The following is a 21,057-nucleotide window of genomic DNA, read 5'->3' on the forward strand; positions in this document are numbered from 1 at the left end:
TTAACAATCGTTAGACACATATCTTCAATTTATTATTAAAGCTTCGTTGTACATTTCCAAAGTAATCAAAAAATCGGGATTTCAAATTTCATAACAAATTGTTTGTATATGGGAGGTATAGAAAGATGTTGATTTTACACCTTTTCAAGATTTTTTTTTTAATTTTCTGTACGTACAAACCTTCTCTGGACTTTCACGAATAGTTCAAGATCAAAATTAACCAAATCAGTATAGGCATTGTTGAGTTATAACATTACAACGAAAAGTGGCATTGATTTTTATATATATAGATAAAAATCAAAAAAAAAAAACATTACTCAAAGTTCGTAAAAATTAAATATCGATTCAAATATCTTTTTAAAAACTTGAAATTTAGGCTTCAAGCTTATTTTATCTTATAAAAAATATTGTTTTCAACATTATGAAAAATTTTGAGAAAAATCGAATTGACAGTTTTTTTACAAAAAATAAAAACCTAAAAAAAAAAATTTATAAAAGTTGGTAAAAATTTAATTTCGACTTAAATATTCTTTCAAAACTTTGCGATATTGGCTATAATTTACTTTTATCTTTCAAAAAATATTGTTGTCAATATTCAGTAAAATTTTGAACAAAATCGAATTGACAGTTTTTTATAAAAAATTAAAAACCGAACAAAAATTAACAAAAGTTGGTAAAAATTGAATATGGATTCAAATATCTTTTCAAAAACTTGAAAGTTAGACTTCAAACTTATTTTATCTTATAAGAAATATTGTTTTAAGCATTCTGAAAGATGTTGAGAGAAATCAAATTGACAGTTTTTCTTACAAAAAATAAAAACCTTAAAAAAAATTTATAAAAGTTGGTAAAAATTGATTTTCGACTCAAATATCTTTTCAAAAATTGTAGATATTGGCTTTTTAACTACTTTTATCTTTCAAAAAATATTGTTGTTAACATTTAGTAACATTTTGAAAAAATCGAATTGATAGTTTTTGTACAAAAAATTAAATACCTAAAACTCTTAAAAAAAACAATACTAAAACTTGGTAAACATTTACTGTTACATTTACTTTTTTACTATTGGCTTCAAACTTATTTTATTTTACAGGAATAGTACGCACGTAAAAATTGATGTTCGGTTCTTCATATATCTCAAGTTAATTTCGTTCATCCGATTTGTAAAAATTTGTTTTCGAATAAAAACCTATTTTACAAAACTAGATTTTGAAATAAAACTATTTCTTTATATGAAAAATATTGTTGGTAATTTTAAAAATTTGTATGAGTATTTCAACTGACAACTTTCTTTACCCAACACGAAAACCTACAAGCTTTAAAGCAAGACAAATTGACTTCAAGTTTTAAAACGTCGTTAATCGAAAACCGTTGAGATTCGAGATAAACAGTTAAAAATAAAATCAGGAAGGTCATAATCTGGCTTTTATTATCCTTTAGGGGACCATTTGCTGAGAAACATGTTTTTTTATTTATTTTACGTTAAAATAGTCAAATGATTAACTGACCTTAAAAATTTAGTATTAAATGAATTCGAACTTAAGAGACTGCAATTGAATTGACTTTTTTAATTAAATTCAAGTTAAGGGGTTAAGTTATTTTGAAAGCTAACAAATTTTAAGAAAAATCTTAGTTATGAAAAAGACGGAGCCAGAAATAAAACTTTTAGACATTCCAAGCGATGGTTTGATCAAAAAATATAATTTCGAGAAAAAACTTTAAAACGATGATAAGTTCCAAGATAGAGCGGGTAGGTGATAATGTAAACAACGTTTTCAAATTTAATCAAACTCCATTTAGTACGCTGATGGTGAAGGGAGTCTTTGGACCTAAAAGTCAAGGCCATAGAAAAATTTACACAATGTAATTTTGAAAGACACTGCTAATATACAAATATTGTGAGATAATTAATCAGCCCAAAATCGGTGTGGGAATGTGTTAGTATACTAAATAAGGTGATCAAGTCCAATAGTGTCTTACTCCATTTGGACCCGGGGCAGCAAGGGATACCACGCTGTCCCTGAAATAATGAAGTAAACCAACCTGCCGGAGTATTGGGGTGCAACATCCTTTTCACTGACCATCAAATTGTCAATTTATTCGGTAAACCTAATTTTTTTAATCATGTTAAAGTACACGAACATTCAACGTCTGAAAAAATTTCTGACAAAATTCGGAGTCTTTAACTTTAAAAGCGCTAATTCCGATTCTTGGTCATAATTTTTTGACTTAGTAGACAGGCAATAACAAGTTTAGTGTAAATATTATTTCAAGAATTGAACAATGCTTAGAAAACATTATGGCTTATTTAAGGTTGTGATTTGAGTTTACACCCATACAAGATCAAGCTGTTATTCGCATGAGCTGGCAGAAACATGCGATATGGATCGGAATTTAAGTGCAGAGAAACCAAGAGTTTATCAGAAAAGCAGACCTGAGATATACCTGATATATAAATACGAAAAAGAAGCTAGAAGCTCCTTCTTGAAAAAATAATTACTATCGAGATGAGGACGACAGAGCCAAAATCTCACTGATGTTCCGACTACATTCTCTAAGGCAATATCCAATCTTGAGAGAGATAAAACGAAACGTATTTGGAAATGAATATTTGACGGAGGATACGTGTACTTCACTATTAAATGTGATGCGCGTTAGTAAACTATACATATACGTCATGTTATAACTAGCAAATCCAAGCTAAAATGATTTGTTTGTATATAACGAGTTATCCATTTTGCGGTTTCAAAAGTATCAATTCGACATCTGTCAAACTAAGTTGTTAAAACAATTTTTTTTTTGTAAATGTTAAAAGTATGAGATTTACGAAAATGAATCGCACAACTCATACAAATTGTTTAAACCTACAACAAAATTTATAATTCTGCCAAGGCCACAGCCACATATCGTGTTTTAAGAGGAGATTATGATTGGGAGCGTATCGAAATCCCACTTTTTAAAATCCCGTTTTAAAAAATCCCGAAAAAAAAGTTTTATAATCCCGTCTTTTAAAATACCAATTTTTTTAAATCACGTCTTTTAAAATCCCGCTTAATCAAAACTCTGATCAATTACAATCCCGCTTTTTAAAATTACGTCCAATCCCGACAATCCCATTTTTTTTTTACAAAATACGTGCATTTAACTGAATAACAATAGAAGTCAAAGGTTTGAATGTTAAATTACTTGACTGAAACGTAGTGAAATGTCAAAATTTTTAATTCGACAAATCGGACCGATTGCATGAACTTCCTAAAAGAAGTTAAGAAGTCACTTTCGGTGTGCTCTTTGTTTCGGAGGTGTGATTGGACCTTACTTCTTCGAAAAGTACGATGCAACGACTGTCACCTTCAATTCGGAGCGTTATGGCCACAAGATAAGCTACTTTTTTTTGCCTGATAACTCGAGCGAATAAGGCTTTATTGCAAGAGACATTTCTTGGCCCGTTATTTCTCTTCGTGGCGATATCTACTGATCATGCGATTTGCCACAGCTTAACTTTTGGCTGTTAGGCTACATTTTTGGTGAGCAAAAACATTGAGATACAAAAAAGAATTTGATATTTATCGATAAGTATTAAGGAGGATTAGTAGTTTTTTTTTTTAGTTTAAATAAAGAGCAGTTTCTCGAAAAGCGTTATGATCCGGTATAACAAATTTTGAAAGGTCATGAACGGCCGTATAAAACTGAAACGGAAAAAGGGAAAATCATGGGGTCTAAAATAGTATCATATGAAGAGCATTGATTTGCAAGTCTTCAGCAATAAAAGAGGTAAAAATTCCAAGAAATGGTTCGATCTATATAACTTCATTAATATCTTTAAAATGGTATCAAGTTCCAAGAAAGAGTGGATAGGTAAAAATGTGTACAACGTTCTTGAATCAAATCAAAGTCCATTACGATATCGTTTATGATAGAATACAACGAGGAAGACTACGCTTTTGTTGATACATATAGACTTGTAGCCCGGAATTTATTACAACCTCTCGTTTGCTTATATTGCGAATCAATGTGAATTTTTAAACAAATGTAATGTTATCCTTATTGTTACTCTTAACATTTAAATCTTGGCATGCTTTTAAATAATTAAAAGTACACAAGTACTACACGTGCATAATTATGAGTGAATATGTATATTTATAAAAATAATAAATTTATTTTCTTCCTATTTCTTGAGACAAAAGTTAAAAAATAAAAGACGAAAATACTCTTAAAAAGTATCTCATTCCCAAATTACATATGTTCAAGGTTCATATTCGAGTATGATACATATTTAACTTTTCAATGTCATTACTCCTTGAAAAAGTTTTTCACTCTTACAGAAGTTAAACAACATATGTGACACAAATTCAAGATGACTTTTTTAAGAGGGGGAGTTAAAAAACGCAATAAAACCTACAGAAGTACATATAAAATACACGGCGTTATAATAAGTATAACAAACAACCAACCAAAAAAAGTCCAACAATGAAGTCAAAAACTTTTGGGATGACTGTTGACACAACGAATCAGTTTAATCAAATCATGAAAAAGGAACTTTTTACAAGAGATATGTTATATGTAAAATCAGAAAAAGTCGAAAGGAAAGGGCGATGTACGAGTGGTATAAGCGGTTTTTCTATATTAGTCAATTTTTGTCATCCCAAAAAACCAAACGGAAAGGAAAAAGTTATGAGTAATTTCTTCAAAAAACTTTTTCTATGATTAAATCAGTGAGTTTTTGAAATGTGAATTTCTTTCTAAATTAATTAAAATTGTGTGCAAAGTAGTCGTTTTTCATTAAAGAAAAAAGTATTGCACTTTAATTCATGTTCTATGAAAAGACCATGTCTTAAGTCTGTAAAATCTGAACCAGAGATCCGATTTTAATGAAAGTTCAGAAAACAATGTTCCTCAAACGGATCATGATTTTTTTGACTATTATATGAAATTATGTTTTAGGCTCCAAAATCCACACTATAGAAGGAAATATAGCCTTACCAAATAAGACCATTTGGAGTGCCTGCGGCATGGCAAATCGGATAGTTTGCGATAGCCTAAAACTTGGTTAATGCAACTTTCTTACCATGTTGAAGTTCTTGACTGCCTCGTGGTGGCTCCCGGGCAATGATTTGTGTATCCCTATATGCATAAGTTACCTTTAATTGCAAGGGCGAAGGATAGTTTGCGGAGATTAGCACTCTTCGTAACTGAACTCCATGCCGCTATGAAAACCGAAATTACGCCTCGTATAATGATAAATCGTTCACGACTTTTGGCTATTGTACCCGGACAAATATTGGTTTCTGGAATGTAAGGACGCTTCTGAACGCAGGAAGAGAAGGTCCGCACAATTCCACATTCCTCCAGTTAGGGAGAGAATGTATGCGCTACAGGATAGATGTCTTAGGGTGTAGCGAAGTGCGATGGTTGGGATCGGGTTAATACAAGTCATGGACACGTATCACTGTACTACTCTACTCTAGCCTAAGTTGGGTTACTCCTTACAAAAACGACAATCTTACTTACTTACTTACTTACTTAAGGTGGCGCTACAGTCCTGTGTGAACTAGGGCCTCACATAACAAACTTCTCCATCTAGCTCGTTCCCTAGCTAGATGTCTCCAGTTTCCTGATCCAAGTTGGGTGAGTCTTCCTCTACTGCGCTGTCCTGTGGGTGCAGATTCGAAGACTTTCCGGCCGGAGCATTGGTTTCCATACGCTCTACGTGACCCAGCCATCTTCTCCTCCACTCCCCTTCGATGCATACGGGACCGTAGATCACACGAAGAACTTTTCTCTCAAACCGACCCAAGGTCCTTCCATCCGCTTTTGTCATAGTCCATGCTTCTGCACCGTATAGCAGGACGGGGATGATAAGGGTCTTATATAGCAACACTTTGGTCCGTCGAGAGAGAACTTTACCACTCAATTGCTTTCCAAAAACACAGCGGTTAGCAAGAGTTATTCTGCGTTTGATCTCAGCGCTGGTGTTGTTTTCTGCGTTTACAGCGGAGCCTAGGTAGACGAAGTTCTTGACTTCCTCAAAGTTACGTCTGTCGATTGTGACGTTTTGACCAAAACTTCGGTGTTGTATGTCCTTTCTAGACGACAGCATGTACTTTGTTTTGCCCTCATTAACCGTTAAACCCATTTTTGCCGCCTCTGCCTCAATACTCACAAAAGCCCCATTGACATCAAGCTGAGTTCTTCCGATTATGTCAATGTCATCAGCATATGATAGTAATTGGAAGGACTTTTGAAAGATAGTGCCTCTAGTGTTGACGTGTGAGCTCTGCACTATTCTTTCAAGCACGATGTTAAAAAAATCGCATGACAGCGCATCACCTTGTCTAAGTTGTTTCCAACCTTTATGGAGCAGCGTGAATTCTCCATGGTCATCTTGCACAAACGGACGAGTTTGGCAGGGATGCCAAAACTAGACATGGCTCTATACAGCTCGTCCCTGTAGATGCTGTCATATGCGGCCTTGAAATCGATGAAAAGATGGTGGGTGTCGATTTGGTGTTCTTGAGTTTTTTCCAGAATCTGCCGTAATGTAAATATTTGATCAACTGTGGACTTTCCTGGTCTAAAACCACACTGATAAGGACCTATCAGGTTGTTGACGATGGGCTTTAGACGTTCACATATTACGACAGAGAAGATTTTATAGGCGTTGCTAAGTAGACTTATTCCAATTGGTGCAGTTTAGAGGGTCTCCTTTTTTCAGGATCGGGCAAACAATACTGAGGTTTCATTCATCGGCCATGTTTTCTTCCGACCATATCTTACAGATAAGTTGGTGCATGCTCCTAACCAACTTATCTCCAGGTGATTTAAAGAGCTCGGCATTCAAGCCATCTACTCCAGCGGCTTTATTGGACTTCAACTTAGATATGGCAATCTTTACTTCGTCTAAGTCGGGAGGACGGGATTGTTGGCTTTCGTCGTCTATATTGAATGGATCATCCTGCCTGACATCGGAATTCAGTTCTTCGTCGCCTTTATACAGTCTGCAGAAGTGGTCCTTCCATATCCTCAGCATTGACTTCAGTTCCACTATGTTGTTTGGCTGCATTTGCCTGCCGACATTCCTCATCAAACCAGGGGTTCCTTGTTGGTGGCTGTTTGAAACCCAGCACATCAGAAGCGGCTTCTCTGATTGCATCTTGGCAATGTTTCCACTGGTTTTCGATACATTGTGTTGGCGGCAGAGAACTTCGAGAGAGGTTACTTGTAACTCGGTCGGAAAAGGATTGGGCGATCTCTGGCGATTGTAGCCGTTCGACGTTGTATCTTCTTCCAGCACCTCCCTGTTTTGCCTTGGGTCTGGAAATCCGAAGTGCTACCTTGGCTACAACGAGGTAGTGGTCCGAGTCGATGTAAGTCAACTAGGACCCGCCGCCGTCAACAACACCCCCGCGCAGATATTATTTTGGGTATGGGAGACCTCAATGCTAAGGTTGGCAGTAACAAAAACGGGCTAAGGCATGTCATGAATGTTCATGGTTTCGGCAATAACATTGATAATGGTGAGAGGTTCATTGACTTCTGCAACGCCAATAGCCTTGTGATTGGTGGCACTATGTTTGAATACAAGCTCTGTCATAGCTGGTCGTCGGCGGACAGGCAAGCGTCATAACATAAGAAACATAAGAGGCGCCGACATACATGAGACTTGAAAATGACCACCACTTAATGATAGCTACCCTAAGATTGCATACAGCTACAGTTCGAAGATCCAACGTTCAGAGGTACAGAGGTCCACCGCAGTGTGCACCGTAATTACATCACATCAACGCATTGGCGCAAGAAGTAGAAGATGCTGCAAACAGGTGCAACAGCAGGACTGTTTACAAAAAAACCAAAGAGCTGACCGGTATATACAGCTCAAGGCAACACAAGAGGAGAGGCATTTCAGAAAAACTAATTGCTACTATTAAAGCAGCATATGAAGGATCCAAGTGTCACGTTCTGTCAGATGATGTTGAAATCAGAAGCGGAATCAGACAGGGCTGTATCCTGTTACCAATATTGTTTGTATTGGTGATAAGCGATGTACTGCGCTCAGCTCTTTCAGATAGCGGAAGGATCCAATGGACTTTGACTTATTCAAAGCGCTTGGATTACGCGCACGATGTTTGCTCAATCTCTCATAGGATCATGGATCTCCATCAAATGACAACAAGTGTGGAGAGAGAAGCGGAGATTGTGGAGCTAAAAATGAATCCGGCAAAATAAAAATGATCATCCTCGGAACCCGACCATCCTCTTAACTAAATATTTCCTCACAACCGGTGGAAAAAGCGCACCACTTCCAATACCTTGAAAGTATCGTCTCCATCGAAGGTGGGACCGAACAAGACGTCATCTGACACATTGGCAAGGCAAAAACGGCGTTCGGTATATTGTCTAAAATTTTGAGGAATAACTCTATCAGCTTAAGGACAAAGTTACGACTATTTCGCACAAATGTCGAATCTGTGATTCTTTACGGGTGCAGCACTTGAAAGGTTACTTCAGCCATAACAAGAAAGCTGCAAAACTTCGTGAATAGATGCCTTCGGAACATCCTAAGGTGGTCCTTCATAGAAGGACATGTCAGGAACCTATAGAATCTATAATAGGAAGGCGTAAGTCGTAATGGATTGGATATGCGCTTCGAAAAGGTCGCGACTGCATTGCAGGCTATGCAATGCAGTAGAATTCGCTCACACAAGAAGGAAGAGGAGTCGGACGACCGAGAAGCAAATGGCGCAGAACTGTCGAGCCGGAATCAGCGTCACTAGGAAAAGGTGGATGGAGCTAAAACACATCGCCGGAAACCTTTCACGATGGTTCGTAGGCGTAGTAGATGCCCTATGTCCCTTAAGGGGTTTACAAAGGACTTAATAGGTCTGAGAATCTAAGTAAGTTAGTAACTAAGGCCATCCATCAAAGCCAGTTGATAACTTGACAAAGTTTCGTTTCAAAAATATTTATTTCAAACAAGCTTCTTTTGAACTTCGAACTTCGACATAACAATTCAACACGCTAGACCTATTTTTTTTGAAATCCGTTTAATAAAATTTCTTTTCAAAAAATTTTTTTGTAAGGACTTTGAACAGCAACGAAAAATAAAGGTTCTACCATCCATCTTATTTTCCATATTTAATAGATTCTTTCACCCTAAAACTTCAATCTCCCATCTGAACCTATAAACGTTCAAGCATTATAACTCTGAACCTTTTCCTTTTTTTGTTGAACTTTTACTTGTTGACATTCCAAAAGTCTACAGCTTCATTGAACATGGTGTAAAGAGCAGGTAAATAAGCTCCTTGTAAGCACATTAGAAATATTTAAATGCTCGTACATAATAAATAACTCTATTTTCGTTTAAAGGAAGGGAAGTTGTATGTAACTATGTTTTCTTCTTCCCTTTTTTGTGTCCCATGTAAATTGTAATGCCCCGTTAACTTCCTTTCTCTGAGCTGACTGACTTTAATAAATGATCTGCATTGCAGTAAACTTAAAGGGGTATAGAAACACATCACAACTTCAAGTCAAGTCTTCGGGGTCGTCATTGTTCGGTCGTCTTCGTTTGGTTTGGTCTAACGTTAAAGGATTCTGGCTGAAAAACGTATCCAAAAACGAATGGATATGAATTTTTTAATATAAAATAGTTTCGAAATAGAAATTCTAAATTCTAAAATCTTCTCCATGAATATGTTTTGAATAAGTTTCAGTTGTTATTAACATTCCAAAGTTGCATCTTGTTTTCAAAAATTTCTAAAGTGCAGAAATATGTACCTTTTATAAAACTTTGTCTATATATCCACCTAGACACACTACATCATACCTATACGTATACAAAGCAGGATGCTTTGGCTTTCAGCTCCCTAAATATAATGTTCATTTTAGTTCTGCTTCTATTATTATGGTCTTAGCTTTTGTATTGTTATCCATAAGGTTAATTATTCAAGGAGTATATTTATTTTTATTAAGTAGATGAAGATGATATAACAATGCTTTGGGGGAGCATTTGAACATCGGCGAGTTAATAAGGTTTGCGGTGGTGATGGTGGTTGGTCTATATTTAATGCTAACTATTCCTGCTTGTACATTCCATTATAATTTAATGTTGAACAATATTTTATTACCATGTACGTTGCGTATACGTTGAAGTCTAAGATTGGATCAAAGCAGTAAGTAAGAAGTTTGTATTAACGAGTAGGTGTTCCTCGAAAATTACGCTGATTTTATTGCATCTATTCGTTTTTGGCTTATATGTTTCCTGTTTATAGATTTCGCATCAAGCCATCAGATATGTCTTAAATCTTCTAAGAAAAGAAATTCTCCAAGTGCATTTCTTTTCATGAAAATTGCTATCTCAATCTAGTCGTTCGGATTCGGCTTAAAACTGTAGGTCCCCTCCATCCCTGAGAACATTACTCACACACAGGAATAGTTGATAGTTGTAAGTCACTAGGCCCTAATTCTTAACGGACTATTGCGTCACCCAATTTATTATTTATTTCAATAGGCAGTTTCCTGCCTATTATTTCCTTCGAATTTGGGCCATAGTTTCCTTGCTGTAGCACAGATTTCAAGGCTTTCCGATTGGTTTTTTGAAGTGGCATGTTATTAATGAACAGTTTAAGTTCACTGCCAATAACTCAGCTTGGAAAACTCTGCTTCGGAGTCTTAAAGAGTTGGAAAGATTAAGTGTTTTAAAAAACCTTAAGTGTTTTAAAAAACCTACACCTTAATATAAATGGATATTGTCGACTCATGTATGTTTGGGGCAAGTTAGCACTTAAGGGTAAAAGGTAAAGTCCAACGTTCAGCTTGCTTATGTATAAGCGGATCGCTTCGCACGACCCCATCTGCGGCACTGGACACCTTACTCTACCTTACACCTCTTGACATATTTAGCAAGCAAATAGCTGCAAGTTCTGCTATCCGCCTGAAAGCTTCGTCGCAGTGGACTAACAACAACATTGGCCACTCCGTAATTCTTAGGTATTTATAATCAATTCCAAAGCGCACAGACTACATTATCCCCCAACTGCAATTTGACTGAAACTTCCAGATTTCTATACTTCCCAGATCTTTTTGGGAGGATAGGTCATTCTTGGAGGATGAGTCAATCCATTTTTACACATATGGGTCAAAAACAAAAGAAGGGGTTGGTGGAGGTGTGTACTCTAAACGACTGAAGTTAAGTCTCTCATTCCGTCTTCCCAATCATTGCAGCGTGTTCCAGGCGGAACTTTTGGCGATAAAGGAAGTCTTATCTTGGCTCAAAGAAAACGTGATATCAACATCTGATATCCGTAATTTCTCTGACAGCCAGGCCGCTATCAAATCTCTGGTCTCTGTCTCTACAAACTCTATAACAATCCATAACTGTCGATCATCTTTAATGGAGATGGCACAACAGTTTAATATTCACATTTGCTGCGTGCCGGCCCATAGAGATATTCCAGGTAACTGAAAGGCAGATGAACTCGCCAGGAACGGTACAGTACAGCCCATCCTACCACGTTTGCAAGTACTATGGCATACCAATCGCTACTTGTAAACTGCTGCTAATGCAAGACGCTGGCTGTGAGGAGGGCAGCCACCAGGTGGAACAACATCACCACATGTCAAGTCACAAAAAACATCTGGACAAGACTAAATTTAGAACGTTTAAGGTGCTGGCTCTCTCTAAGCACATCGCATATAAGCTCGATAATAGGTTTCATAACCGGACACTGTCTAATAAGAAAGCACGCCAAGAGACTAGGCGAATTCTCAAATGACTTTTCCAGAAGCTGTATGGACGAAGAAGGGGAAGAAACGGTTCTTCGTCTTCTCTGCACATGCCCTGCTCTGGCTCGAAAACGTAAGAATTACCTAGGAGAATTCTTTTTTAACGATCTAAACGATCCAAACGATCTAAATCATATCGGTATAATCAGCCTCTCACGTTTCGTAAGGGCCTGAAACTGGTTCCATTGAGCTTAGGACGAAGCCTGAAGATTCATGTGGTATCACAATGGGCCATTAAACTGGCCTAAGTGTGTCCGTTTCCATCTTGGATAGCCACTATAACCCAACCTAGCAGTAAAGGGTTGATTGAAATTCAGACCTGGAGTCGTGAAGTCTGTGCCTACAATGTTCCCTATGTATTCATGAATAATCTGCCCGATGTGGCTGCTTTTCCATTGTACATTGCTTCTATTCCTTCTGTTATAGTCGTCTTCATTGACCCTGTTATGCCTATGATGCCATTCTCTGTCCCATTGTTAGGATTTTTGTGTTTTTAACTTTCTCTAACGCATTTTACTATACCATGTTACCATAAGTGATTATTGGTTTGACGAATGCAATGCACATATGATGACTATGATGACACAGTATGATTTTAGGAGTTGGTCTCCAATTTCTACCAAAGATCATATTACATAGCAGATCTCTCCAGAGTATTTCGACCGCAATCCAGCTTTTCATCCTAGGTATTTATCTTTGCTTGATAATTTAAATGGGGCTCTTCCTTTACTAGGAATAGAATTGTGTAATCTGGGTAATGCGCCGGCGGCACCATTGGGCCGTATTTCTTCCGTGATGATCAAGACCGGCACGTTACTGTGAATGGGGATTGCTACCGTTGAATGATAACTAAATAGTTTTGGCCTAAATTGGATGATATGGACTTGGAGGACATGTAGTTTTAACAGGACCACAAGACAGCGAATTACACAATTAATTTATTGGAAACCAAGTTATCTCACTAAATGGTCCAGTTGCTTGGCCGCCTCTGTTGTGCAATGTGAAGCCGTTAGACTATTTCATGTGGGGCCACGTCAAGTCTATAGTCTATGCCATCAAGCCAGCGACGATTGATAAACTTCGTACGAATATCGATTGTGATTTTGATTGTGATTGTGATGCTTGAGAACCGTCAAAAATTGGGTTTAGCGTCTAGACTTCTGCAAGCGTTCTCGTGGGGGCCATGCAAAAGAAATCGAGTTCATAATGGCATCAAACATACTTTCACAGGAATAAAGAATTTCACTGATATCCAAAACCGTTTTTGTTTTATTTAAAAAAAACTTTTGTAAAGCGCTCTTATTAAAGACCTCGATAATTTGTTTAGGATTTCGGTAATGACCAGAATCCAAAAAAGTGATGAGACTAAACCTCGTTAAGATGTTCCTCTGCATGTTGATACTTTGAGCTCTGAACCAACTAGTTCGCTATTGATCTGTCTCTGTTTAACCATACACATGATCCAGTTTATAATAGATCGTTCTGTTTCTAGACCCGTGAGAGATTTTTTGATTGCACTGTTTTGTAATTTTTTGAAGGCCCCTTCGATGTCAAAACGCAGCCAGTGTATACTTCTTATCATGGAGTGTCTTGTGTATAATTCTCACGGCGCAGTCAGCGGATATCTAAATATCTAGAAGTCTCTCTAAAGTTTGAAGAGTAAACGTTGTAAGACTAATTGGTCTGTGGTCTGTAGCAGAAATGTAGCTAGGCTTACCAGCTTTAGGTATGAAAACTACTCTGACTTCACTTCACATTCTATTTAAAAAAAAAATTTCTCTAAGTGCTTCTTTTAGCACGTTGCGACTCTGCCTTGAATCTTTTTTGACTTGACTTAAAGGAGTCCCAGTCACCGTATAGTCTTGTGCATTTATTAACATTGAAAAATCTGTTTGTTTCTTCTCATATGTTTTCAAAGCTCATTAAGCTAAGTTGTTAGTGTATCTAAACATTTCGGCTCAGGTATGATACTTGAATATATATCGTTACCTAATTTTCAATCGAATCTTTGCCAGTTAATATTCCAATGATTCCTAAATCCAATTGGTCTATTATACAAGTTCCTGAACTACTTGTTACAATAATGGTAAATACTTCCTTTTGGTTTTTAGTATCAAAAATAAGTCTGTTCTTCCCATTTGATAGTAACAGATTGTTTTCCAAAATATATTCAAAAAGGGGCCCTACTGAACATGATGTGCCTTGGCGTCGCAGCCTAAGACTAGATAAGTTGGTAAGTTCTGCTGGTGGTCCTTCAATTCCATAATGGGGCATACAAACTGATCCCACGATGAGTTTTGGTAAGTTATCTCGTTCCAGTCTTACTGCTGTCTGGTCCATGTTACTAAATTTACTGTATTTACATATCACTTAGGTTTGCATAATGCAGTACGAGATCTTAAGAATTTAAACCTTTAATTTTGACACTTGTTAACAGGGTTCCTGTATTAGGACAATGTAATAATGTCCACTGTTTTTACAGTAAACCATGTTGGCGCTTTACTGTTTTGAATATTAATAGGTGTAAATATGTCGATTCGATTAAGGTGACACAGCACCGCTGGTAAGCCCCTGGAGCTGCTGAAGAGTACTGTCATTATCACAAGTTATAATTTTGAATCCATATCGACCGTTCTGAGGTTGTCGACCCTTACCCTGGGTTATGTCCAGTTTTAGTTAGGTAACCCCATTTTGTTCGAAACACTATTAAATATCCTTAAGTTTCATAGCAGAATTAATTCAGTAATTCAGATAAGGTATATTTACTCTCAGACCCATCTCTTAAGCCAGGACACCTTACAACAAGGCCATGATATAATGTAAGTAAGAAACCCTAGTTTTTTTTTCATCCCTATATCATAGTCATTCATTATATTAACTTAATTTGTCTGCATAAAAGATGAGGGTAATAGAACTCAAAAATGCACTCTTATATGTAGTATGCGATATTTAGCACATTATGGCCAAGTCATAGCTGGACAACCCAAGATCAAATTGTGACTCCTACTAATATGTTTGATAAAATATTGGTCAATATCAAATAACAGATATTGCTTCTACGTATTATGTAGAGAGCAAGATGAATCTGTTACGATTCTTGCAATTTTAATGAATATGAAAAATTAATTAAGTTTAGAATGAGGTTGAATAATCAAATGAGTTTATTCCCCTCAAAAATGCATAAGTTCTTAAGAACTCACCGTACCCTCTAATATACTCAAATTGAGCTCCCAAAAAATAAAACAAAATAAAGTTTTTCTCCATTGTCTATTTTCGTATATTAATTGACTAATATTCTAATAACTCAAGAGTATAAAGGATAACACACAAAAGTAGTACAATTAATGCAAAACAATAGCAACAAATTAACTTAATCGAATTTGCTTTTTTCCAACGAACTACTCGTATATCAACCTACATTTCATATTCAACCCTCGCAAATAATAATCATCATTATCATCAGCCTTGTTATTGTTAATAATTATTAACTTTTTTTAAAAACGTATTCCCTGCAATCAAAAGAGCTTATACAAGTGTGGGTGACATCCTACTTCAAAAAAAAAGTGTGGCAAATTTCCTTTCATTAAAAAATAAACGTATCTAGAAAATATCAACCACTACAAAACCTAAACGTGGAAAACGTGGATACGTGATTTGCGTGTTGATAAAAAAGAAAATATTTTAAATTCAAATTCTAATTTCAAATGTGATTAGGTATTTTTATATTCAGTCGTTTACCAAAAGGAAGTTCCAACCAAACAACAATAATGATAATAACTTTTTCTTTTTCAAGCTGTGTATATTTTTAGTATACGCAAATATTAATACCACAAAAATGAACGTACCTAAGCTTATTTAAAAAAAATAACTCCGGAGGCAAATTAAGTTCGTATTGTGATGATTCCACTTTACATTTTTAACTCATAGAATGTTTTTTCAACATTCTCGGTGCTTGGTTTTTGATATTAGGGGGAGGAGGACTGATTTTGAATTGCTGGTGTTTTTCTATTTAAACATTGAGGGAATATTTAATTTTTTTTTATAATAATTAAGTTCGATTGATATAATGTTTAACTCTAATTGTGTCAGTGAATTTAGATTATTGTTATTGCAGTAGACTAGATTTAAATAGTGCTGTTGAATTTTAAATAATAATTGATGAACTTATTGTAGAACAAACTTAAAACAAATAAACATATCAACCATTTAGTCATTTAAAATCCATTAAAAATCTGACTTCGAGTGAGGGATACAGGATAGGTATATATTTCGTACAACTTATGACAAGACCCTAAATTAAAAATTGGGCTGTTAGATTGTTTAATACACAATGAGACAGTAAAGCATTTGCCGAAAAAGTTCATACAAATTTTCCACAATTAAATCAACAACAAGGAATTGCTTACAAAACTTTGATAAACGCTGTGAACAATATTGGTCTGCTGGAATTTACTTCCTTGATGATCCCGGAGGAATAGGAAAAACGTTTTAAATTTTATTGAAGGCGGGTGCTCTACACATTATGCCTTCAAATTACTACAGATATGGAAATTTATTGTTTAGGATGAATGACATTGGACCAATAAGCAGTTGTTGGAAATTATGGAAATAATAAAGTATCAGTGGATACCTCGAGGATTCATCAAATTAACCACAGACTTCTTTCACATCACAAAATCAAAAGAGGAGCTTATTTAGCGTGATATAGATATAGCTCAACAGTCAAATAACAACAATTGGGTGGGTAAACAAGCGACGAAAAATATCGGCGACGAAAAATTAAGATTTGAAGGATCTAAACTCAATGCAACCATTCAGAATTTTCTCATTGGACAGTTGGTTTCCTTCAAGTCAGTTGACACCGCTATGAACCTATTGACTATTTTGGTAGTCAATTTTCAGCCAATAATCGTGATAGTCAATAGAACAATTTTTGGCTGTCAATATTAAGATCCGATTTTTTTTACAATTTGGTAGTCAATATGACAACTTCAGTAGTCAATATGACAACTTCAGTAGTCAATATGACAACTGCGGTAGTCAATATTTCAACTGCGGTAGTCAATACGACAACTTCGGTAGTCAATATGACAACTTAAGTAATCAATACTACAACGGCGGTAGTCAATACGACAACTGCGGTAATCAATACGACAACTGCGATAGCCAATATGACAACTGCGGTAGTCAATACGACTACTTCGGTAGTCAATATGACAACTTCAGTAGTCAATACTACAACTGCAGTAGTCAATATGACAACTTCGGTAGTTAATACGACAACTTCGGTAGTCAATACGACAACTTCGGTAGTCAATACGACTAATATGACAACTTCGGTAGTCAATATTCCAACGGCGCAGTGGTAGTCAATATGACAACTTCGGTAGTCGGTATGACAACTTCAGTAGTCAATACTACAACTGCAGTAGTCAATATGACAACTTCGGTAGTTAATACGACAACTTCGGTAGTCAATACGACAACTTCGGTAGTCAATACGACTAATATGACAACTTCGGTAGTCAATATTCCAACGGCGCAGTGGTAGTTAATACGACAACTTCGGTAGTCAATACGACAACTTCGGTAGTCAATACGACTAATATGACAACTTCAGTAGTCAATATGACAACTGAGGTAGACAATATGACAACTGCGGTAGTCAATATGACAACTGCGGTAGTGAATACGACAACTGAGGTAGTCAATATGACAACTTCGGTAGTAAATATGACAACTTCGGTAGTAAATATGACAACTTCGGTAGTAAGTATGACTAATATGACAACTTCGGTAGTCAATATTCTAACGGCGCAGTGGTAGTCAATATGACAACTGCGGTAGTCAATATGACAACTGCGGTAGTCAATACGACTACTTCGGTAGTCAATATGACAACTTCAGTAGTCAATACTACAACTGCAGTAGTCAATATGATAACTGAGGTAGTCAATTTGACAACTAACTGCGGTATTCAATACGACAACTTCGGTAGTCAATACGACTAATATGACAACTTCGGTAGTCAATATTCCAACGGCGCAGTGGTAGTCAATATGACAACTTCGGTAGTCGGTATGACAACTTTAGCAGTCAATACTACAACTGCGGTAGACTATACGACAACTGCGGTAGCCAATACTACAACTGCAGTAGTCAATATGACAACTGCGGTAGTCAATACGACAACTTCGGTAGTCAATACGACTAATATGGCAACTTCGGTAGTCAATATTCCAACGGCGCAGTGGTAGTCAATATGACAACTTCAGTAGTCAATATGACAACTTCAGTAGTCAATATGACAACTGCGGTAGTCAATATTTCAACTGCGGTAGTCAATACGACAACTGCGGTAATCAATACGACTACTTCGGTAGTCAATATGACAACTTCAGTAGTCAATACTACAACTGCAGTAGTCAATATGACAACTTCGGTAGTTAATACGACAACTTCGGTAGTCAATACGACAACTTCGGTAGTCAATACGACTAATATGACAACTTCGGTAGTCAATATTCCAACGGCGCAGTGGTAGTTAATACGACAACTTCGGTAGTCAATACGACAACTTCGGTAGTCAATACGACTAATATGACAACTTCAGTAGTCAATATGACAACTGAGGTAGACAATATGACAACTGCGGTAGTCAATATGACAACTGCGGTAGTGAATACGACAACTGAGGTAGTCAATATGACAACTTCGGTAGTAAATATGACAACTTCGGTAGTAAATATGACAACTTCGGTAGTAAGTATGACTAATATGACAACTTCGGTAGTCAATATTCTAACGGCGCAGTGGTAGTCAATATGACAACTGCGGTAGTCAATATGACAACTGCGGTAGTCAATACGACTACTTCGGTAGTCAATATGACAACTTCAGTAGTCAATACTACAACTGCAGTAGTCAATATGATAACTGAGGTAGTCAATTTGACAACTAACTGCGGTATTCAATACGACAACTTCGGTAGTCAATACGACTAATATGACAACTTCGGTAGTCAATATTCCAACGGCGCAGTGGTAGTCAATATGACAACTTCGGTAGTCGGTATGACAACTTTAGCAGTCAATACTACAACTGCGGTAGACTATACGACAACTGCGGTAGCCAATACTACAACTGCAGTAGTCAATATGACAACTGCGGTAGTCAATACGACAACTTCGGTAGTCAATACGACTAATATGGCAACTTCGGTAGTCAATATTCCAACGGCGCAGTGGTAGTCAATATGACAACTTCAGTAGTCAATATGACAACTTCAGTAGTCAATATGACAACTGCGGTAGTCAATATTTCAACTGCGGTAGTCAATACGACAACTGCGGTAATCAATACGACTACTTCGGTAGTCAATATGACAACTTCAGTAGTCAATACTACAACTGCAGTAGTCAATATGACAACTTCGGTAGTTAATACGACTACTTCGGTAGTCAATATGACAACTTCAGTAGTCAATATGACAACTGAGGTAGACAATATGACAACTGCGGTAGTCAATATGACAACTGCGGTAGTGAATACGACAACTTCGGTAGTAAATATGACAACTGCGGTAGTCAATACGACAACTTCGGTAGTCAGTATGACAACTTTAGCAGTCAATACTACAACTGCGGTAGCCTATACGACAACTGCGGTAGCCAATACTACAACTGCAGTAGTCAATATGATAACTGAGGTAGTCAATATGACAACTGCGGTATTCAATACGACAACTTCGGTAGTCAATACGACTAATATGACAACTTCGGTAGTCAATATTCCAACGGCGCAGTGGTAGTCAATATGACAACTTCGGTAGTCGGTATGACAACTTTAGCAGTCAATACTACAACTGCGGTAGCCTATACGACAACTGCGGTAGCCAATACTACAACTGCAGTAGTCAATATGATAACTGAGGTAGTCAATATGACAACTGCGGTAGTCAATACGACAACTTCGGTAGTCAATACGACTAATATGGCAACTTCGGTAGTCAATATTCCAACGGCGCAGTGGTAGTCAATATGACAACTTCAGTAGTCAATATGACAACTTCAGTAGTCAATATGACAACTGCGGTAGTCAATATTTCAACTGCGGTAATCAATACGACTACTTCGGTAGTCAATATGACAACATCAGTAGTCAATACTACAACTGCAGTAGTCAATATGACAACTTCGGTAGTTAATACGACAACTTCGGTAGTCAATACGACAACTTCGGTAGTCAATATGACAACTGCGGTAGTGAATACGACAACTTCGGTAGTAAATATGACAACTGCGGTAGTCAATACGACAACTTCGGTAGTCAATACGACTAATATGACAACTTCGGTAGTCAATATTCCAACGGCGCGGCGCAGTGTTAGTCAATATGACAACTTTAGTAGTCAATACTACAACTGCGGTAGTCAGTACGACAACTTCGCTAGTCAATACGACAACTGCGGTAATTAATATGACAATTTGGTCTTTAAACCGTAATCTAATTTGAATACCGGGCAGTCAATATAACAATCCTCGATGTCGATAGTCAATTTTGGTAGTCAACCAAAATGTCCTATTAATATGAAAATCTGAAGGAGAAGATGTCTTCATCCCGCCTATACCAATGATTTAAACGGATTAACGACTCAATTTAATTTACAATTTTCTAGACGTACTGCCTTTGCAATGACCATAGAGAAATCGCAAGTCCAGTCGTTTGGAGGTTTGCGAAATGAACTTGAAGTTTCCATGTTTCGGAAATAGACAATTTAACAGTGATCTTTTTTAATTTACGCGTCACACAATAAATAAAAAAGTGAGTTTATTAGTATTATTTTATACGGAAATTTAGGTCTTTTATTTATTGACTAAGGCAATATGAAGTATGCCGGGTCAGCTAGTTCCTTATACTTAACACTTAAAGGATTTTTAATGTAGATATTTTATGTTTTTAACAATATTTTGCTTAGAATGAAATAATTTTGAAATCAATACCTTCATTTTTTCTCCGAAAATTTGTTTTTATTAACATTATTTTATAAGACTAAAAATAACAGTAGTCCTAACATTTTTTTTTTAAGTCAACTATTGAAAATTCGAATTTTCGCAAAAATTAATAGATAGTTCCTTTTTAATTTTTTCTTTAAAAAATATGATTGTTTTGCTCTGGAATGGTACAACCCAAAGAACCATTTTTTTGTTAAATTATCTCATAAACTTATCAACCGATTTTTTCTTGACATTCTTTTGTACTAAATAAATGCATTAGGTG

The sequence above is a fragment of the Eupeodes corollae genome, chromosome 1 (genome assembly GCF_945859685.1).
Source record: "Eupeodes corollae chromosome 1, idEupCoro1.1, whole genome shotgun sequence".
NCBI lineage: Eukaryota > Metazoa > Arthropoda > Insecta > Diptera > Syrphidae > Eupeodes > Eupeodes corollae.